The sequence below is a fragment of the Stenella coeruleoalba genome (assembly GCF_951394435.1).
Source record: "Stenella coeruleoalba genome assembly, chromosome: 4".
NCBI classification, from domain to species: Eukaryota; Metazoa; Chordata; class Mammalia; order Artiodactyla; family Delphinidae; genus Stenella; species Stenella coeruleoalba.
Window position 1 is genome coordinate 98,970,263 of NC_137149.1, and position 22,805 is coordinate 98,993,067.

At 46.2% G+C, this 22,805-nt stretch overlaps 2 long non-coding RNA genes across 6 annotated transcripts in view; both read right to left on the reverse strand.

Moving 5' to 3' along the window:
- LOC307185422 overlaps window positions 1-22,805 on the reverse strand; it is a 348,734-nt gene that overhangs the window by 188,079 nt on the left and 137,850 nt on the right. The gene's annotated exons all lie outside the window — the stretch shown is intronic.
- LOC307185425 lies at window positions 395-10,040 on the reverse strand. The gene is made up of 3 exons (XR_013828076.1): window positions 9,844-10,040; window positions 3,555-3,636; window positions 395-472 (listed from the first exon to the last, which is right to left on the reverse strand). It is a non-coding gene; the product is annotated as an uncharacterized lncRNA (long non-coding RNA).

Consider the following 22,805-nt stretch of genomic DNA (forward strand, 5'->3'; position numbering starts at 1 on the left):
TTTTGGCCAACCAAGCAAGCTTGCAAAGGAAATCTGAACTACAATGAAGTCTCACTGCCCCCCGGCTAAAAGGGCCATCTGAAATAAGTGTAAAATCCAGAAAGGCAGGACCGGCCATGGAGAACTGGGAGCCTTGTTATGCTGATGGGCGTGATGTAAATTGCCAACAGCCACTCTGGAGAAGTGTATGATGTTTCCTGAAAGATCTAGAAAACAAAGCAACAGAGCCTAGGGCACTTCCACTTATGGTCCTATAGCTTAGGGAAATTAAAATCAAAAAGACACAGACACCCCAAAGTTTGGGATGGCTCTGTTTACAAGAACCTCTTTTACGGTACAAGTTCAATATCACAGAAAGCGAAAAATGGATAAAGAAGTTGTGGTACTTACTTACAATGCAATATCACTCAGCAATGAAATCTATGTCATCAGGCCCGTAGCAGCATAACGAGTGGATTCAGGTACGATGATTCTAAGTGAAATAAGTCACACAGAAAAAGAAACATCATAAGATATCACTACTACACGGAATGTAAACTTGGCTACACAGGAACTGAATTACAGAACAGAACAGGGTCTCAAATTTAGAAAACCAACTTATGCTTGCTTGAGGGTAAAGGTGAGTTGGGGTGCTGCATAAAACCAGAGATTGAAATGAGTACAAAGTTCCTTAAGCCAAATATGGAATAGACAAGAGCTACTCTTTTCTGAACGAAATGGACTCAACACCGCATATTAAACGCCTAAGAATGTACCTGACTAGTAAGAATCTTAAAACCTATGGATTGATATGTCTCCGAAAGAGAATCAAGCGTGTGTGCACCGGCATAAACGCAGCAGTGATAGGATTGGTGAGATTCGGTAAGCAAATGCAGACCCTTTGAAGTCATATTGCATGGTACCCATTCAATGGGACTCAACTCTCCAGGTTTAAGGGATTCTTCCTTCAGCTAAAACATGCATGTGGAACCCAGAGTATGATCCACCGTGTGAACAGGAGACGTGTTCAAATATGTCTCAGTTGTCGTCCCCTGGTACTCGGGTGCAACATTCCAGACGCTTTACTAACACTCTCCCCACTAGGAGAGTCAGCGTCTTTAACCTCCTGTTTGGCCCAGTTTGCAATTTCTGCGGAAGATGAACAGGAATAGCGAGAACCAATGAGAGACTAGCTGGAGGTGTCTGGACGGGCTAATTTAACTCTCATTTCCCACCAGGAAGAGGAAATAACCAAAGGCTCAGCCTGCCGTGCCGGAACCAGATTAGGGCCTGAAGTCATCCTGCGGTGTTGTGACCAGCTCAAAAGAAAGCGAGTTGAAGAAAGGAGCTCAGGGGCACTGTAATTCACAAACCTGCAGAGTTATAAATGACAGCTATCGTCCAAAAATAGACTGAAGTAAGGCTGCCAAGAGGACTTGAAAGCGGGGCAGAATTGCAGGAAACCGATTTCAGGAGGTAGACTGGAATTGCATTGAAAGCATAGGAAAAGAGGCAGAACGTCCACAATGATGCACTTGGCCAGAAAGGGCATATGCGTTTTTTCCTGAATATATTCAGGAAAAAACGCATACGCCCTTTTTGGCCAACCAAGCAAACTTGCAAAGGAAATCTGCACTACAATGAAGTCTCACTTCCCCCCGGTCAAAAGGGCCATCTGAAAAAAGTGTAAAATCCAGAAAGGCAGGACAGGCCATGGAGAACTGGGAGCCTTGTTATGCTGATGGGCGGGATGGAAATTGCCAACAGACACTCTGGAGAAGTGTATGGTGTTTCCTGAAACATCTAAAAAACAAAGCAACAGAGCCTAGGGCACTTCCACTTATGGTCCTATAGCTTAGGGAAATTAAAATCAAAAAGACACAGCCACCCCAAAGTTTGGGACGGCTCTGTTTACAAGAACCTCGTTTACAGTACAAGTTCAATATCGCAGAAAGTGAAAAATGGATAAAGAAGTTGTGATATTTACGTACAATGTAATATCACTCAGCAATGAAATCTATGTCATCAGGCCCGTAGCAGCACAATGAGTGTATTCAGTTATGGTGATTCTAACTGAAATAACTCACACAGAAAAAGAAACATCAAAAAATATCACTAATACACTGAATGTAAACTTGGCTACAGAGGAACTGAATTCCAAAACAGAAAAGGGTCTCAAATTTAGAAAACCAGGTTATGCTTGCTTAAGAAGAAACATGAGTTGGGGTGCTGCATAAAACCAGAGATTGAAATGAGCACAGATAAAGTTCCTTAAGCCAAATATGGAATAGACAAGAGCCACTCCTTGCTCAACGAAATGGACTCAACACCCCATATTAAACGCCTAAGAATGTACCTGACTAGTAAGTATCTTAAAACCTATGGATTGCTATGTCTCCAAAAGAGAATCAAGCGTGTGTACAGGGGTATAAACGCAGCAATGATAGGATTGGAGAGGTTCGGTGAGCAAATGAAGACCCTTTGAAGTCATATTGCATGGTACCCATTCCACGGGTCTCAACTCTCCAGGTTTAAGGTATTCTTCCTTCAGCTAAAACATGCATGTGGAACCCAGAGTATGATCAACCGTGTGATCGGGAGACGTCTTCAAATATGTCTCAGTTTCGGTCCCCTGGTACTCGGGTGCAACATTCCAGACGCTTTACTAACACTCTCCCGACTTGGAGAGTCAGCGCCCTTAACCTCCTGTTTGGCCCAGTTTGCAATTTCTGCGGAAGATGAACAGGAATAGGGAGAACCAATGAGAGACTAGCTTGAGGTGTCTGGACGGGCAAATTTAACTCTCATTTCCCACCAGGAAGAGGAATTCAACAAAGGCTCAGCGTGCCGTGCCGGAACCAGATTAGGGCCTGAAACAATCCTGCGGTGTTGTGGCCAGCTCACAAGAAAGCGAGTTGAAGAAAGGAGCTCAGGGGCACTGTAATTCACAAACCTGCAGATTTATAAATGACAGCTATCGTCCAAAAATATACTGAAGTATGGCTGCCAAGAGGACTTGAAAGCGGGGCAGAATTGCAGGAAAACCGATTTCTGGAGGAATCGGAATTGGATTGCATTTAAAACACAGGAAAAGAGGCAGAACGTCGACAATGATGCACTTGGCCAAAAAGGGCGTATGTGGTTTTTCCTGAATATATTCAGGAAAAAACGCATACGCCCTTTTTGGCCAACCAAGCAAGCTTGCAAAGGAAATCTGCACTACAATGAAGTCTCACTTCCCCCCGGTCAAAAGGGCCATCTGAAAAAAGTGTAAAATCCAGAAAGGCAGGACAGGCCATGGAGAACTGGGAGCCTTGTTATGCTGATGGGCGGGATGAAAATTGCCAACAGACACTCGGCAGAAGTGTATGGTGTTTCCTGAAACATCTAAAAAACAAAGCAACAGAGCCTAGGGCACTTCCACTTATGGTCCTATAGCTTAGGGAAATTAAAATCAAAAAGACACAGCCACCCCAATGATTGGGACGCCTCTGTTTACATGAACCTCGTTTACCGTACAAGTTCAATATCACAGAAAGTGAAAAATGGATAAAGAACTTGTGGTACTTACGTACAATGTAGTATCATTCAGCAATGAAATCTATGTCATCAGGTCCGTAGCAGCATAATGAGTGGATTCAGGTACGATGATTCTAACTGAAATAAGTCACACAGAAAAAGAAACATCATAAGATATCACTAATACACGGAATGTAAACTTGGCTACACAGGAACTGAATTCCAAAACAGAACAGGGTCTCAAATTTAGAAACCCAACTTATGCTTGCTTAAGGGGAAAGGTGAGTTGGGGTGCTGCATAAAACCAGAGATTGAAATGAGCACAGATAAAGTTCCTTAAGCCAAATATGGAATACACAAGAGCTACTCCTTGCTCAACGAAATGGACTCAACACCGCATATTAAACGCCTAAGAATGTACCTGACTAGTAAGTATCTTAAAACCTATGGATTGCTATGTCTCCGAAAGAGAATCAAGCATGTGTACAGGGGCATAAACGCAGCAGTGATAGGATTGGAGAGGTTCGGTGAGCAAACAAAGACCCTTTGAAGTCATATTGCATGGTACCCATTCCACGGGTTTCAACTACCCAGGTTTAAGGTATTCTTCCTTCAGCTAAAACATGCATGTGGAACCTAGAGTATGATCAACCATGTGATCGGGAGACGTGTTCAAATATGTCTCAGTTTTCGTACCGTGGTACTCGGGTGCAACATTCCAGACGCTTTACTAACACTCTCCCCACTTGGAGAGTCAGCGCCTTTAATCTCCTGTTTGGCCCAGTTTGCAATTTCTGCGGAAGATGAACAGGAATAGCGAGAACCAATGAGAGACTAGCTGGAGGTGTCTGGACGGGCAAATTTAACTCTCATTTCCCAACAGGAAGAGGAATTAACCAAAGGCTCAGCGTGCCGTGCCGGAACCACACTAGGGCCTGAAGCAATGCAGCGGTGTTGCGGTCAGCTCACAAGAAAGCGAGTTGAAGAAAGGAGCTCAGGGGCACTGTAATTCACAAACCTGCAGAGTTATAAATGACAGCTATCGTCCAAAAAGATATTGAAGTAAGGCTGCCAAGAGGACTTGAAAGCGGGGCAGAATTGCAGGAAACCGATTTCAGGAGGTAGACTGGAATTGCATGTAAAGCATAGGAAAAGAGGCAGAACGTCCACAATGATGCACTTGGCCAAAAAGGGCGTATGCGTTTTTTCCTGAATATATTCAGGAAAAAACGCATACGCCCTTTTTGAACAAGCAAGCAAGCTTGCAAAGGAAATCTGCACTACAATGAAGTCTCACTGCCCCCCGGTCAAAAGGGCCATCTGAAAACAGTGTAAAATCCAGAAAGAAAGGACAGGCCATAGAGAACTGGGAGCCTTGTTATGCTGATGTGCGGGATGTCAATTGCCAACAGCCACTCTGGAGAAGTGTATGGTGTTTCCTGAAACATCTAAAAAACAAAGCAACAGAGCCTAGGGCACTTCCACTTATGGTCCTATAGCTTAGGGAAATTAAAATCAAAAAGACACAGCCACCCCAAAGTTTGGGACAGCACAGTTTACAAGAACCTCTTTTATGGTACAAGTTCAATATCACAGAAAGCGAAAAATGGATAAAGAATTTGTGGTACTTACGTACAATGCAATATCACTCAGCAATGAAATCTATGTCATCAGACCCATAGCAGCAAAATGAGTGAATTCAGGTACGATGATTCTAAGTGAAATAAGTCCCACAGAAAAAGAAACATCATAAGATATCACTACTACACGGAATGTAAACTTGCCTACACAGGAACTGAATTACAAAACAGAACAGGGTCTCAAATTTAGAAAACCAACTTATGCTTGCTTAAGGGTAAAGGTGCGTTGGGGTGCTGCATAAAACCAGAGATTGAAATTAGCACAGATACCATTCCATAAGCCAAATATGTAATAGACAGAGCTACTCCTTGGTCAACGAAGTGGACTCAACACCGCATATTAAACGCCTAAGAATATACCTGACTAGTAAGAATCTTAAAACCTATGGATTTATGTCTCCGAAAGAGAATCAAGCATGTGTACAGGGGCATAAACGCAGCAGTGATAGGATTGGTGAGTTTCGGTGAACAAATGCAGACCCTTTGAAGTCATATTGCATGGTATCCATTCCATGGGTCTCAACTCTCCAGGTTTAAGGGATTCTTTCTTCAGCTAAAACATGCATGTGGAACCCAGAGAATGATCCACCATGTGATCGGGAAACGTGTTCAAATATGTCTCAGTTTCCGTCCCCTGGTACTCGGGTGCAACATTCCCGAAGCTTTAGTAACACTCTCCCCACTTGGAGGGTCAGTGCCTTTAACCTCCTGTTTGGCCCAGTTTGCAATTTCTGCGGAAGATGAACAGGAATAGGGAGAACCAATGAGAGACTAGCTGGAGGTGTCTGGACAGGCAAATTTAACTCTCATTTCCCACCAGGGAGAGGAATTCACCAAAGGCTCAGCGTGCCGTGCCGGAACCACACTAGGGCCTGAAGCAATCCTGCGGTGTTGCGGCCAGCTCACAAGAAAGCGAGTTGAAGAAAGGAGCTCAGGGGCACTGTCATTCACAAACCTGCAGACTTATAAATGACAGCTATCGCCCAAAAATATATTGAAGTAAGGCTGCCAAGAGGACTTGAAAGCGGGGCAGAATTGCAGGAAACCGATTTCAGGAGGTGGACTGGAATTGCATGTAAAGCATAGGAAAAGAGGCAGAACGTCCACAATGATGCACTTGGCCAAAAAGGGCGTATGCGTTTTTTCCAAGGCCCTCATAACCGAGGGGAGGAGACTCATAGCAGGCTCCAACTACCACCAGAGGGCTCATGTCGCCAAGGCAACGTGAGCAAGCCAGGCAGGAGTTACCTCACAGCAGAGGTCCCAACTCACAGAAGGGTGAGGAACCCAGCCAACATCAGACTCTCACCAGAGGGCCCACATCACCAAGGCAATGGGAACCAGGCAGGAGTGTCCTCACACCAGTGGGGCCACATCATCGATAGGTGAGGAACTCAGCACATGTGGCCTCAAACCAGAGGACCCACATGACCAAGGGGCTCAGAGTCAGGAAGGCAGGAGTAGCCTCACAACACTGGGCCCATAGAATAAAAAAGTGAAGAATCCAGCAGTTGGAACCTCCCAGCAAGGGGCCCAGAGCACCGATGCTATGGGATCCAGGCCAGAGTGAACTCACATCACAGGGCCCACGTCATGAAACTGTAAGCAACCCAGCCTTTGGGACCTCAGAGCAGAAGGCCAACATCCCCATGGGGATGGGAACCTGACAGGAGTGTCCTGGCATCACTGGGGTCACATCAGAAAACGTGGGGAGCCCAGCAGTTAGGGCCCAATGACAGAGGGCCCTCATCACTGAGGGGAGGACACTCCCAGCAGGCTCCAACTGACACCAGAGGGCCAACGTCACCAAGGCGAGGAGTGCCAACCATGAAGTAATGACCTCACAGGAGACGGCCCACCACACAGAAGGGTGAGGAACCCAGCCAGTATCAGACTCTCACCAGAGGGCTCACATCTTTAAAGGGATGGGAACCAGGCAGGAGTGTCCTCACACCAGTGGGTCCACATGATCGAAAGTTGAGGAACCCAGCACATGTGGCCCCAAACCAGCGGACATGCATCACAAAGTGGCTGGGAGTGAGGCAGGCAGGAGGAGCCTCAAAACAGAGGGACCACAGAATAAAAAGTTGAGGAATCCAGCAGTTGGAACGTCCCAGCAGGTGGCCCAGAGCACTGACCATATAGGTTCCAGGCCAGAGTGAGCTCACATCAGACGGCCCACATCATGAAACTGTCAGCAACCCAGACGATGGGACCACAGAGCAGAAGGCCCACATCCCCATGGGGATGGGAACCTGACAGGAGTGCCCTGGCATCACTGGGCTCACATCAGAGAAGGTGGGGAGCCCAGCAGTTAGGGCCTGACGCTAGAGGGCACTCATCACCGAGGGGACGAGGATCCCAGCATGCTCTAACTGCCTCCAGAGAGCCGACGTCACCAAGTCGAGGTGTGCCAGCCATGCAGGAGTGACCTCACAGCAGAGGGTCCACCTCACAGAAGGATGAGGAACCCTGCCAGGATCAGACTCTCACCAGAGGGCTCACATCATTAAGGGGATGGGAACCAGGCAGGAGTGTCCTCACACCAGTGGGGCCACATCATCAAAAGTTGAGGAACCCAGCACATGTGGCCTCAAACAATTGGACACTCAGTTCCAAGGGGCTGGGAGTGAGGCAGGCAGGAGGAACCTCACAACAGAGGGCCCAAAGAATAAATAAGTTGAGGAATCCAGCAGTTGGAGCCTCCCAGCAGGCGACCAAGAGCACAGAGGCTATGGGATCCAGGCCGAAGTGAACTAACACCAGAGACCCCACATCATGAAAGTGAGCAACCCAGCCGTGGGGACCACAGAGCAGAAGGCCCACATCCCCATGGGGGTGGGAACCTTGCAGGAGTGTCCTCGCACCACTGGGCGCACAACCGAAAATGTGGGGAGCCTAGCAGTTAGGGCCTGTCGCCAGAGGGCCCTCATCTCCGAGGGGAGGATGCTGTCAGCAGGCTCCAATTGCCACCAGAGGGCCGACGTTGCCAAGGCGAGGTGTGCCAGCCAGGCAGGAGTGACCTCACAGCAGAGGGCCCACCTCACAGAAGGGTGAGGAACCCAGCCAGGATCAGACTCTAACCACAGGGCCCACATCACCAAGGGGATGGGAACCTGGCAGGAGTGTCCTCGCACCACAGGGCGCACATCAGAAAATGTGGGGAGCCCAGCAGTTAGGGCCTGACGCCAGAGGGCCCTCATCGCAGAAGGTAGGAGGCTCCCAGCAGGCTCCAACTGCCACCAGAGGGCCCACGTCTCCAAGGCGACCTGTGCCAGCCAGGCAGGAGTGACCACACAGAAGAGGGCCCACCTCACAGAAGGGTGAGGAACCCAGCCAGGACCAAACTCTAACCACAGGGCCCACATCACCAAGGGGATGGGAACCAGGCAGGAGTGTCCCCACACCAGTGGGACAACATCATCGAAAGGTGAGGAACGCAGCACATGTGGCCTCAAACCAGAGGATACACATCACCAAGGGGCTGGGAGTGAGGCAGGCAGGAGGAGCCTCACAACAGAGGGCCCAAAGAATAAATTAGGTGAGGAATCCAGCAGTTGGAACCTCCCAGCCGGCAGCCCAGAGCACCGGCAATAGGGATCCTGGATGGAGTGAACTCACAGCAGAGGGCCCACATCATGGAACTGTGAGCAAGCCAGCCATTTTGACCTCAGAGCAGAAGGCGCACATCCCCATGGGGATGGGAACCTGGCAGGAGTGTCCTCGCTCACTTGGCGCACATCAGAAAATGTGGGGAGCCCAGCAGTTACGGCCTGACGCAAGAGGGCCCTCATCACCGAGGGGAGGAGGCTACCAGCAGGCTCCAACTGCCACCAGAGTGCCCACGTCGCCAAGGTGACATGTGCCAGACAGGCAGGAGTGACCTCACAGCAGAGGGCCCACCTCACAGAAGGTTCAGGAACCCAGCCAGGATCAGACTCTCACCAGAGGGCCCACATCACCAAGGAGATGGGAACCAGGCAGGAGTGTCCTCACAAGAGTGGGGCCACATCATCGAAAGGTGAGGAACCCAGCACATGTGGCCTCAAACCAGAGGACACACATCACCAAGGGGATGGGAGTGAGGCAGGCAGGAGGAGCCTAAAAACAGAGAGCCCAAAGAATAAGAAATGTGAGGAATCCAGCAGTTGGAACCTCCCAGCAGGCGGCCGAGAGCACAGAAGCTATGGGATCCAGGCAGGAGTGAACTCACACCAGAGAGCCCACATCATGAAACTGTGAGCAACCCAGGTGTTGGGACCTCAGAGCAGAAGGCCCACATCCCCATGGGGATGGGAAACTGACAGGAGTGTCCTGGCATCACTGGGCTCCCATCAGAAAACGTGGGAAGCCCAGCAGTTAGGGCCTGATGCCAGAGGGCCATCATCACCGAGGGGAGGAGATTCTTAGCACACACCAACGGCCACCACACGGCTGACGTCGCCAAGGCAATGTGTGCCAGCCAGGAAGGATTGACCTCACAGCAGAGGACCTACCTCACAGAAGGGTGAGGAACACAGCCTGGATCAGACTCTCCCCAGGGGGTCCACATAACCAAGTGGATGGGAACCAGACAGGAGTGTCCTCACACCAGTGGGGCCACATCATCAAAAGGTGAGGAACCCAGCAAAGGTGGCCACAATCCAGAGGACCCACATCACCAAGGGGCTGAGAGTGAGGTAGGGGTCTGGACGGGCAATTTTACCTGTGATTTCCCACCAGGAAGAGGATTTAACCAAAGGCTCAGCGTGCCGTGCGGGAACCAGATTAGGGCCTGAAGCAATCCTGCAGTTTTGCGGCCAGCTCACAAGAAAGCGAGTTGAAGGAAGGAGCTCAGGGGCACTGTAATTCACAAACGTACAGTGTGAATTACATTCACACTGTAATTAAGAAACCTGTAATTCACAAACCTAATTCACAAACCTGCGGCTCAGGGGCACTGTAATTCACAAATCTGTAATTACACAAACCTGTAATTCACAAACACTATAATTCACAAACCTAAGCACAGGGGCACTGTAATTCACAAACCTGCAGAGTTCTAAATGACAGCTATCGTCCAAAAATATATTGAAGTAAGGCTGCCAAGAGGACTTGAAAGCGGGGCAGAATTGCAGGAAACCGATTTCAGGAGGTAGACTGGAATTGCATTGAAAGCATAGGAAAAGAGGCAGAACGTCCACAATGATGCACTTGGCCAAAAAGAGCCTATGCGTTTTTTTCAGAAAAAACGCATACGCCCTTTTTGGCCAACCAAGCAAGCTTGCAAAGGAAATCTGCACTACAATGAAGTCTCACTGCCCCCCCGTCAAAAGGGCCATCTGAAAAAAGTGTAAAATCCAGAAAGGCAGGACAGGCCATGGAGAACAAGGGAACCTTGTTATGCTGATGGGCGGGATGTAAATTGCCAACAGCCACTCTGGAGAAGTGTATGGTGTTTCCTGAAACATCTAAAAAACAAAGCAACAGAGCCTAGGGAACTTCCACTTATGGTTTTATAGCTTAGGGAAATTACAATCAAAAAGACACAGCCACCCCAAAGTTTGGGACGGCTCCGTTTACAAGAACCTCGTTTACGGTATAAGTTCAATATCGCAGAAAGTGAAAAATGGATAAAGAAGTTGTGGTACTTACGTACAATGCAATATCACTCAGCAATGAAATCTATGTCATCAGGCCCTTAGCAGCACAATGAGTGGATTCAGGTACGATGATTCTAACTGAAATAAGTCACACAGAAAAAGAAACATCATAAGATATCAGTAATACACGGAATGTAAACTTGGCTACACAGGAACTGAATTACAGAACAGAACAGGATCTCAAATTTAGAAAACCAACTTCTGCTTGCTTAAGGGTAAAGGTGAGTTGGGGTGCTGCATAAAACCAGAGATTGAAATGAGCACAGATAAAGTTCCTTAAGCCAAATATGGAATAGACAAGAGCTACTCCTTGCTCAACGAAATGGACTCAACACCGCATATTAAGCGCCTAAGAATGTACCTGACTAGTAAGTATCTTAAAACCTATGGATTGCTATGTCTCCAAAAGAGAATCAAGCGTGTGTACAGGGGCATAAACGCAGCAGTGATAGGATTGGAGAGGTTCGGTGAGCAAATGAAGACCCTTTGAAGTCATATTGCATGGTACCCTTTACACGGGTCTCAACTCTCCAGGTTTAAGGTATTCTTCCTTCAGCTAAAACATGCATGTGGAACCCAGAGTATGATCAACCGTGTGAACGGGAGATGTGTTCAAATATGTCTCAGTTTTCCTCCCTTGGTACTCGGCTGCAACATTCCAGACGCTTTACTAACACTCTCCCCACTTGGGGGGTCAGCGCCTTTAACCTCCTGTTTGGCCCAGTTTGCAATTTCTGCGGAAGATGAACAGGAATAGCGAGAACCAATGAGAGACTAGCTGGAGGTGTCTGGACGGGCAAATTTAACTCTCATTTCCCACCAGGAAGAGGAAATAACCAAAGGCTCAGCGTGCCGTGCCGGAACCAGATTAGGGCCTGAAGCCATCCTGCGGTGTTGCGGCCAGCTCAAAAGAAAGCGAGTTGAAGAAAGGAGCTCAGGGGCACTGTAATTCACAAACCTGCAGAGTTATAAATGACAGCTATCGTCCAAAAATATACTGAGGTAAGGCTGCTAAGAGGACTTGAAAGCGGGGCAGAATTGCAGGAAACCGATTTCAGGAGGTAGACTGGAATTGCATTGAAAGCATAGGAAAAGAGGCAGAACGTCCACAATGATGCACTTGGCCAAAAAGGGCGTATGCGTTTTTTCCTGAATATATTCAGGAAAAAACGCATACGCCCTTTTTGGCCAACCAAGCAAGCTTGCAAAGGAAATCTGCACTACAATGAAGTCTCACTTCCCCCCGGTCAAAAGGGCCATCTGAAAAAAGTGTAAAATCCAGAAAGGCAGGACAGGCCATGGAGAACTGGGCGCCTTGTTATGCTGATGGGCGGGATGTAAATTGCCAACAGACACTCTGGAGAAGTGTATGGTGTTTCCTGAAACATCTAAAAAACAAAGCAACAGAGCCTAGGGCACTTCCACTTATGGTCCTATAGCTTAGGGAAATTAAAATCAAAAAGACACAGCCACCCCAAAGTTTGGGACGCCTCTGTTTACAAGAACCTCGTTTACCGTACACGTTCAACATCACAGAAAGTGAAAAATGGATAAAGAACTTGTGGTATTTACTTACAAAGCAATATCACTCAGCAATGAAATCTATGTCATCAGGCCCTTAGCAGCACAATGAGTGGATTCAGGTATGATGATTCTAACTGAAATAAGTCACACAGAAAAAGAAACATCATAAGATATCAGTAATACACGGAATGTAAACTTGGCTACACAGGAACTGAATTACAGAACAGAACAGGGTCTCAAATTTAGAAAACCAACTTATGCTTGCTTAAGGGGAAAGGTGAGTTGGTGTGCTGCATAAAACCAGAGATTGAAATGAGCACAGATAAAGTTCCTTAAGCCAAATATGGAATAGACAAGAGCTACTCCTTGCTCAACGAAATGGACTCAACACCGCATATTAAACGCCTAAGAATGTACCTGACTAGTAAGTATCTTAAAACCTATGGATTGCTATGTCTCCGAAAGAGAATCAAGCATGTGTACAGGGGCATAAACGCAGCAGTGATAGGATTGGAGAGGTTCGGTGAGCAAATGAAGACCCTTTGAAGTCATATTGCATGGTACCCATTACACGGGTCTCAACTCTCCAGGTTTAAGGTATTCTTCCTTCAGCTAAAACATGCATGTGGAACCCAGAGTATGATCAACCGTGTGAACGGGAGATGTGTTCAAATATGTCTCAGTTTTCCTCCCCTGGTACTCGGGTGCAACATTCCAGACGCTTTACTAACACTCTCCCCACTTGGGGGGTCAGCGCCTTTAACCTCCTGTTTGGCCCAGTTTGCAATTTCTGCGGAAGATGAACAGGAATAGCGAGAACCAATGAGAGACTAGCTGGAGGTGTCTGGACGGGCAAATTTAACTCTCATTTCCCACCAGGAAGAGGAAATAACCAAAGGCTCAGCGTGCCGTGCCGGAAGCAGATTAGGGCCTGAAGCCATCCTGCGGTGTTGCGGCCAGCTCAAAAGAAAGCGAGTTGAAGAAAGGAGCTCAGGGGCACTGTAATTCACAAACCTGCAGAGTTATAAATGACAGCTATCGTCCAAAAATATACTGAGGTAAGGCTGCTAAGAGGACTTGAAATCGGGGCAGAATTGCAGGAAACCGATTTCAGGAGGTAGACTGGAATTGCATTGAAAGCATAGGAAAAGAGGCAGAACGTCCACAATGATGCACTTGGCCAAAAAGGGCGTATGCGTTTTTTCCTGAATATATTCAGGAAAAAACGCATACGCCCTTTTTGGCCAACCAAGCAAGCTTGCAAAGGAAATCTGCACTACAATGAAGTCTCACTTCCCCCCGGTCAAAAGGGCCATCTGAAAAAAGTGTAAAATCCAGAAAGGCAGGACAGGCCATGGAGAACTGGGCGCCTTGTTATGCTGATGGGCGGGATGTAAATTGCCAACAGACACTCGGGAGAAGTGTATGGTGTTTCCTGAAATATCTAAAAAACAAAGCAACAGAGCCTAGGGCACTTCCACTTATGGTCCTATAGCTTAGGGAAATTAAAATCAAAAAGACACAGCCACCCCAAAGTTTGGGACGCCTCTGTTTACAAGAACATCGTTTACAGTACAAGTTCAACATCGCAGAAAGTGAAAAATGGATAAAGAAGTTGTGGTATTTACTTACAAAGCAATATCACTCAGCAATGAAATCTATGTCATCAGGCCCTTAGCAGCACAATGAGTGGATTCAGGTATGATGATTCTAACTGAAATAAGTCACACAGAAAAAGAAACATCATAAGATATCAGTAATACACGGAATGTAAACTTGGCTACACAGGAACTGAATTACAGAACAGAACAGGGTCTCAAATTTAGAAAACCAACTTATGCTTGCTTAAGGGTAAAGGTGAGTTGGTGTGCTGCATAAAACCAGAGATTGAAATGAGCACAGATAAAGTTCCTTAAGCCAAATATGGAATAGACAAGAGCTACTCCTTGCTCAACGAAATGGACTCAACACCCCATATTAAACGCCTGAGAATGTACCTGACTAGTAAGTATCTTAAAACCTATGGATTGCTATGTCTCTAAAAGAGAATCAAGCGTGTGAACAGGGGCATAAACGCAGCAGTGATAGGATTGGAGAGGTTCGGTGAGCAAATGAAGACCCTTTGAAGTCATATTGCATGGTACACATTCCACGGGTTTCAACTACCCAGGTTTAAGGTATTCTTCCTTCAGCTAAAACATGCATGTGGAACCTAGAGTATGATCAACCATGTGATCGGGAGACGTGTTCAAATATGTCTCAGTTTTCATACCCTGGTACTCGTGTGCAACATTCCAGACGCTTTACTAACACTCTCCCGACTTGGAGAGTCAGTCCCTTTAACCTCCTGTTTGGCCCAGTTTACAATTTCCGCGGAAGATGAACAGGAATAGCGAGAACCAATGAGAGACTAGCTGGAGGTGTCTGGACGGGCAAATTTAACTCTCATTTCCCACCAGGAAGAGGAATTAACCAAAGGCTCAGCGTGCCGTGCCGGAACCAGTTTAGGGACTGAAGCCATCCTGCGGTGTTGCGGCCAGGTCACAAGAAAGCGAGTTGAAGAAAGGAGCTCAGGGGCACTGTAATTCACAAACCTGCAGAGTTATAAATGACAGCTATCGTCCAAAAATATACTGAAGTAAGGCTGCCAAGAGGACTTGAAAGCGGGGCAGAATTGCAGGAAACCGATTTCAGGAGGTAGACTGGAATTGCATTGAAAGCATAGGAAAAGAGGCAGAACGTAAACAATGATGCACTTGGCCAGAAATTGCGTATGCGTTTTTTCCTGAATATATCCAGGAAAAAACGCATACGCCCGTTTTGGCCAACCAAGCAAACATGCAAAGGAAATCTGCACTACAATGAAGTCTCACTTCCCCCCGGTCAAAAGGGCCATCTGAAAAAAGTGTAAAATCCAGAAAGGCAGGACAGGCCATGGAGAACTGGGAGCCTTGTTATGCTGATGGGCGGGATGTAAATTGCCAACAGACACTCTGGAGAAGTGTATGGTGTTTCCTGAAACATCTAAAAAACAAAGCAACAGAGCCTAGGGCACTTCCACTTATGGTCCTATAGCTTAGGGAAATTAAAATCAAAAAGACACAGCCACCCCAAAGTTTGGGACGCCTCTGTTTACAAGAACCTCTTTTATCGTACAAGATCAGTATCACAGAAAGTGAAAAATGGATAAAGAACTTGTGGTACTTACGTACAATGCAGTATCACTCAGCAATGAAATCTATGTCATCAGGCCCGTAGCAGCATAATGAGTGGATTCAGGTACGATGATTCTAACTGAAATAAGTCACACACAAAAAGAAATATCATAAGATATCACTAATACACGGAATGTAAACTTGGCTACACAGGAACTGAATTCCAAAACAGAACAGGGTCTCAAATTTAGAAAACCAACTTATGCTTGCTTAAGGGGAAAGGTGAGTTGGGGTGCTGCATAAAACCAGAGATTGAAATGAGCACAGATAAAGTTCCTTAAGCGAAATATGGGATAGACAAGAGCTACTCCTTGCTCAACGAAATGGACTCAACACCCCATATTAAACGCCTGAGAATGTACCTGACTAGTAAGTATCTTAAAACCTATGGATTGCTATGTCTCCAAAAGAGAATCAAGCATGTGTACAGGGGCATAAACGCAGCAGTGATAGGATTGGAGAGGTTCGGTGAGCAAATGAAGACCCTTTGAAGTCATATTGCATGGTACCCATTCCACGGGTCTCAACTCTCCAGGTTTAAGGTATTCTTCCTTCAGCTAAAACATGCATGTGGAACCCAGAGTATGATCAACCGTGTGAACGGGAGATGTGTTCAAATATGTCTCAGTTTTCCTCCCCTGGTACTCGGGTGCAACATTCCAGACGCTTTACTAACACTCTCCCCACTTGGGGGGTCAGCGCCTTTAACCTCCTGTTTGGCCCAGTTTGCAATTTCTGCGGAAGATGAACAGGAATAGGGAGAACCAATGAGAGACTAGCTGGAGGTGTCTGGACGGGCAAATTTAACTCTCATTTCCCACCAGGAAGTGGAAATAACCAAATGCTCAGCGTGCCGTGTCGGAACAAGATTAGGGCCTGAAGCCATCCTGCGGTGTTGCGGCAAGCTCATAAGAAAGTGAATTGAAGAAAGGAGCTCAGGGGCACTGAAATTCACAAACCTGCAGAGTTATAAATGACAGCTATCGTCCAAAAATATACTGAAGTAAGGCTGCCAAGAGGACTTGAAAGCAGGGCACAATTGCAGGAAACCGATATCAGGAGGTAGACTGGAATTGCATTGAAAGCATAGGAAAAGAGGCAGAACGTCCACAATGATGCACTTGGCCAAAAAGGGCGTATGCGCTTTTTCCTGAATATTCAGGAAAAAACGCATATGCCCTTTTTGGCCAACCAAGCAAGCTTGCAAAGGAAATCTGCACTACAATGAAGTCTCACTTCCCCCCGGTCAAAAGGGCCATCTGAAAAAAGTGTAAAATCCAGAAAGGCAGGACAGGCCATGGAAAACTGGGAGCCTTGTTATGCTGATGGGCGGGATGTAAATTGCCAACAGACACTCGGGAGAAGTGTATGGTGTTTCCTGAAACATCTAAAAAACAAAGCAACAGAGCCTAGGGCACTTCCACTTATGGCCCTATAGCTTAGGGAAATTAAAATCAAAAAGACACAGCCACCCCAAAGTTTGGGACGCCTCTGTTTACAAGAACCTCGTTTACCGTACAAGTTCAATATCACAAAAAGTGAAAAATGGATAAAGAACTTGTGGTACTTACGTACAATGCAGTATCACTCAGCAATGAAATCTATGTCATCAGGCCCGTAGCAGCATAATGAGTGGATTCAGGTACGATGATTCTAACTGAAATAAGTCACACAGAAAAAGAAACATCATAAGATATCACTAATACACAGAATGTAAACTTGGCTACACAGGAACTGAATTCCAAAACAGAACAGGGTCTCAAATTTAGAAAACCAACTTATGCTTGCTTAAGGGGAAAGGTGAGTTGGGGTGCTGCATAAAACCAGAGATTGAAATGAGCACAGATAAAGTTCCTTAAGCCAAATATGGAATAGACAAGAGCTACTCCTTGCTCAACGAAATGGACTCAACACCCCATATTAAATGCCTAAGAATGTACCTGACTAGTAAGTATCTTAAAACCTATGGATTGCTATGTCTCCAAAAGAGAATCAAGCGTGTGTACAGGGGCATAAACGCAGCAGTGATAGGATTGGAGAGGTTCGGTGAGCAAATGAAGACCCTTTGAAGTCATATTGCATGGTACCCATTCCACGGGTCTCAACTCTCCAGGTTTAAGGTATTCTTCCTTCAGCTAAAACATGCATGTGGAACCCACAGTATGATCAACCATGTGATCGGGAGATGTGTTCAAATATGTCTCAGTTGTCCTCCCCTGGGACTCGGGTGCAACATTCCAGACGCTTCACTAACACTCTCCCCACTTGGAGGGTCAGCGCCTTTAATCTCCTGTTTGGCCCAGTTTGCAATTTCTGCGGAAGATGAACAGGAATAGGGAGAACCAATGAGAGACTAGCTGGAGGTGTCTGGACGGGCAAATTTAACTCTCATTTCCCACCAGGAAGAGGAAATAACCAAAGGCTCAGCGTGCCGTGCCAGAACCAGATTAGGGCCTGAAGCCATCTTGCGGTGTTGCGGCCAGGTCACAAGAAAGCGAGTTGAAGAAAGGAGCTCAGGGGCACTGTAATTCACAAACCTGCAGAGTTATAAATGACAGCTATCGTCCAAAAATATACTGAACTAAGGCTGCCAAGAGGACTTGAAAGCGGGGCAGAATTGCAGGAAACCGATTTCAGGAGGTAGACTGGAATTGCATTGAAAGCATAGGAAAAGAGGCAGAACGTCCACAATGATGCACTTGGCCAAAAAGGGCGTATGCGTTTTTTCCTGAATATATTCAGGAAAAAACGCATACGCCCTTTTTGGCCAACCAAGCAAGCTTGCAAAGGAAATCTGCACTACAATGAAGTCTCACTTCCCCCCGGTCAAAAGGGCCATCTGAAAAAAGTGTAAAATCCAGAAAGGCAGGACAGGCCATGGAGAACTGGGCGCCTTGTTATGCTGATGGGCGGGATGTAAATTGCCAACAGACACTCGAGAGAAGTGTATGGTGTTTCCTGAAACATCTAAAAAACAAAGCAACAGAGCCTAGGGCACTTCCACTTATGGTCCTATAGCTTAGGGAAATTAAAATCAAAAAGACACAGCCACCCCAAAGTTTGGGACGCCTCTGTTTACAAGAACCTCGTTTACAGTACAAGTTCAACATCGCAGAATGTGAAAAATGGATAAAGAACTTGTGGTATTTACTTACAAAGCAATATCACTCAGCAATGAAATATATGTCATCAGGCCCTTAGCAGCACAATGAGTGGATTCAGGTACGATGATTGTAACTGAAATAAGTCACACAGAAAAAGAAACATCATAAGATATCAGTAATACACGGAATGTAAACTTGGCTACACAGGAACTGAATTCCAAAACAGAACAGGGTCTCAAATTTAGAAAACCAACTTATGCTTGCTTAAGGGGAAAGGTGAGTTGGGGTGCTGCATAAAACCAGAGATTGAAATGAGCACAGATAAAGTTCCTTAAGCGAAATATGGGATAGACAAGAGCTACTCCTTGCTCAACGAAATGGACTCAACACCCCATATTAAACGCCTGAGAATGTACCTGACTAGTAAGTATCTTAAAACCTATGGATTGCTATGTCTCCAAAAGAGAATCAAGCATGTGTACAGGGGCATAAACGCAGCAGTGATAGGATTGGAGAGGTTCGGTGAGCAAATGAAGACCCTTTGAAGTCATATTGCATGGTACCCATTACACTGGTCTCAACTCTCCAGGTTTAAGGTACTCTTCCTTCAGCTAAAACATGCATGTGGAACCCAGAGTATGATCAACCATGTGAACGGGAGACGTGTTCAAATATGTCTCAGTTTTCCTCCCCTAGGACTCGCGTGCAACACTCCAGACGCTTTTCTAACACTCTCCCAACTTGGAGAGTCAGCGCCTTTAATCTCCTGTTTGGCCCAGTTTGCAATTTCTGCGGAAGATGAACAAGAATAGCGAGAACCAATGAGAGACTAGCTGGAGGTGTCTGGACGGGCAAATTTAACTCTCATTTCCCACCAGGAAGAGGAATTAACCAAAGGCTCAGCGTGCCGTGCCGGAACCAGATTAGGGCCTGAAGCCATCCTGCGGTGTTGCGGCCAGCTCACCAGAAAGCGAGTTGAAGAAAGGAGCTCAGGGGCACTGTAATTCACAAACCTGCAGAGTTATAAATGACAGCTATCGTCCAAAAATATACTGAAGTAAGGCTGCCAAGAGGACTTGAAAGCAGGGCAGAATTGCAGGAAACCGATTTCAGGAGGTAGACTGGAATTGCATTGAAAGCATAGGAAAAGAGGCAGAACGTCCACAATGATGCACTTGGCCACAGAGGGCGTATGCGTTTTTTCCTGAATATATTCAGGAAAAAACGCATACGCACTTTTTGGCCAACCAAGCAAACTTGCAAAGGAAATCTGCACTACAATGAAGTCTCACTTCCCCCCGGTCAAAAGGGCCATCTGAAAAAAGTGTAAAATCCAGAAAGGCAGGACAGGCCATGGAGAACTGGGAGCCTTGTTATGCTGATGGGCGGGATGTAAATTGCCAACAGACACTCGGGAGAAGTGTATGGTGTTTCCTGAAACATCTAAAAAACAAAGCAACAGAGCCTAGGGCACTTCCACTTATGGCCCTATAGCTTAGGGAAATTAAAATCAAAAAGACACAGCCACCCCAAAGTTTGGGACGCCTCTGTTTACAAGAACCTCGTTTACCGTACAAGTTCAATATCACAGAAAGTGAAAAATGGATAAAGAACTTGTGGTACTTACGTACAATGCAGTATCACTCAGCAATGAAATCTATGTCATCAGGCCCGTAGCAGCATAATGAGTGGATTCAGGTACGATGATTCTAACTGAAATAAGTCACACAGAAAAAGAAACATCATAAGATATCACTAATACACAGAATGTAAACTTGGCTACACAGGAACTGAATTCCAAAACAGAACAGGGTCTCAAATTTAGAAAACCAACTTATGCTTGCTTAAGGGGAAAGGTGAGTTGGGGTGCTGCATAAAACCAGAGATTGAAATGAGCACAGATAAAGTTCCTTAAGCCAAATATGGAATAGACAAGAGCTACTCCTTGCTCAACGAAATGGACTCAACACCCCATATTAAACGCCTAAGAATGTACCTGACTAGTAAGTATCTTAAAACCTATGGATTGCTATGTCTCCGAAAGAGAATCAAGCATGTGTACAGGGGCATAAACGCAGCAGTGATAGGATTGGAGAGGTTTGGTAAGCAAATGAAGACCCTTTGAAGTCATATTGCATGGTACCCATTACACGGGTTTCAACTACCCAGGTTTAAGGAATTCTTCCTTCAGCTAAAACATGCATGTGGAAGCTAGAGTATGATCAACCATGTGATCGGGAGACGTGTTCAAATATGTCTCAGTTTTCGTACCCTGGTACTCGGGTGCAACATTCCAGACGCTTTACTAACACTCTCCCGACTTGGAGAGTCAGTCCCTTTAACCTCCTGTTTGGTCCAGTTTGCAATTTCTGCGGAAGATGAACAGGAATAGCGAGAACCAATGAGAGACTAGCTGGAGGTGTCTGGACGGGCAAATTTAACTCTCATTTCCCACCAGGAAGAGGAAATAACCAAAGGCTCAGCATGCCGTCCCGGAACCATGTTAGGGCCTGAAGCCATCCTGCGGTGTTGCGGCCAGCTCACAAGAAAGCGAGTTGAAGAAAGGAGCTCAGGGGCACTGTAATTCACAAACCTGCAGAGTTATAAATGACAGCTATCGTCCAAAAATATACTGAAGTAAGGCTGCCAAGAGGACTTGAAAGCGGGGCAGAATTGCAGGAAACCGATTTCAGGAGGTAGACTGGAATTGCATTGAAAGCATAGGAAAAGAGGCAGAACGTCCACAATGATGCACTTGGCCAAAAAGGGCGTATGCATTTTTTCCTGAATAAATTCAGGAAAAAACGCATACGCACTTTTTGGCCAAACAAGCAAGCTTGCAAAGGAAATCTGCACTACAATGAAGTCTCACTTCCCCCCGGTCAAAAGGGCCATCTGAAAAAAGTGTAAAATCCAGAAAGGCAGGACAGGCCATGGAGAACTGGGAGCCTTGTTATGCTGATGGGCGGGATGTAAATTGCCAACAGACACTCGGGAGAAGTGTATGGTGTTTCCTGAAACATCTAAAAAACAAAGCAACAGAGCCTAGGGCACTTCCACTTATGGCCCTATAGCTTACGGAAATTAAAATCAAAAAGACACAGCCACCCCAAAGTTTGGGACGCCTCTGTTTACAAGAACCTCGTTTACCGTACAAGTTCAATATCACAGAAAGTGAAAAATGGATAAAGAACTTGTGGTACTTACGTACAATGCAGTATCACTCACCAATGAAATCTATGTCATCAGGCCCGTAGCAGCATAATGAGTGGATTCAGGTACGATGATTCTAACTGAAATAAGTCACACAGAAAAAGAAACATCATAAGATATCACTAATACACAGAATGTAAACTTGGCTACACAGGAACTGAATTCCAAAACAGAACAGGGACTCAAATTTAGAAAACCAACTTATGCTTGCTTAAGGGGAAAGGTGAGTTGGGGTGCTGCATAAAACCAGAGATTGAAATGAGCACAGATAAAGTTCCTTAAGCCAAATATGGAATAGACAAGAGCTACTCCTTGCTCAACGAAATGGACTCAACACCCCATATTAAATGCCTAAGAATGTACCTGACTAGTAAGTATCTTAAAACCTATGGATTGCTATGTCTGCAAAAGAGAATCAAGCGTGTGTACAGGGGCATAAACGCAGCAGTGATAGGATTGGAGAGGTTCGGTGAGCAAATGAAGACCCTTTGAAGTCATATTGCATGGTACCCATTCCACGGGTCTCAACTCTCCAGGTTTAAGGTATTCTTCCTTCAGCTAAAACATGCATGTGGAACCCACAGTATGATCAACCATGTGATCGGGAGACGTGTTCAAATATGTCTCAGTTGTCCTCCCCTGGGACTCGGGTGCAACATTCCAGACGCTTTACTAACACTCTCCCCACTTGGAGGGTCAGCGCCTTTAATCTCCTGTTTGGCCCAGTTTGCAATTTCTGCGGAAGATGAACAGGAATAGGGAGAACCAATGAGAGACTAGCTGGAGGTGTCTGGACGGGCAAATTTAACTCTCATTTCCCACCAGGAAGAGGAAATAACCAAAGGCTCAGCGTGCCGTGCCAGAACCAGATTAGGGCCTGAAGCCATCTTGCGGTGTTGCGGCCAGGTCACAAGAAAGCGAGTTGAAGAAAGGAGCTCAGGGGCACTGTAATTCACAAACCTGCAGAGT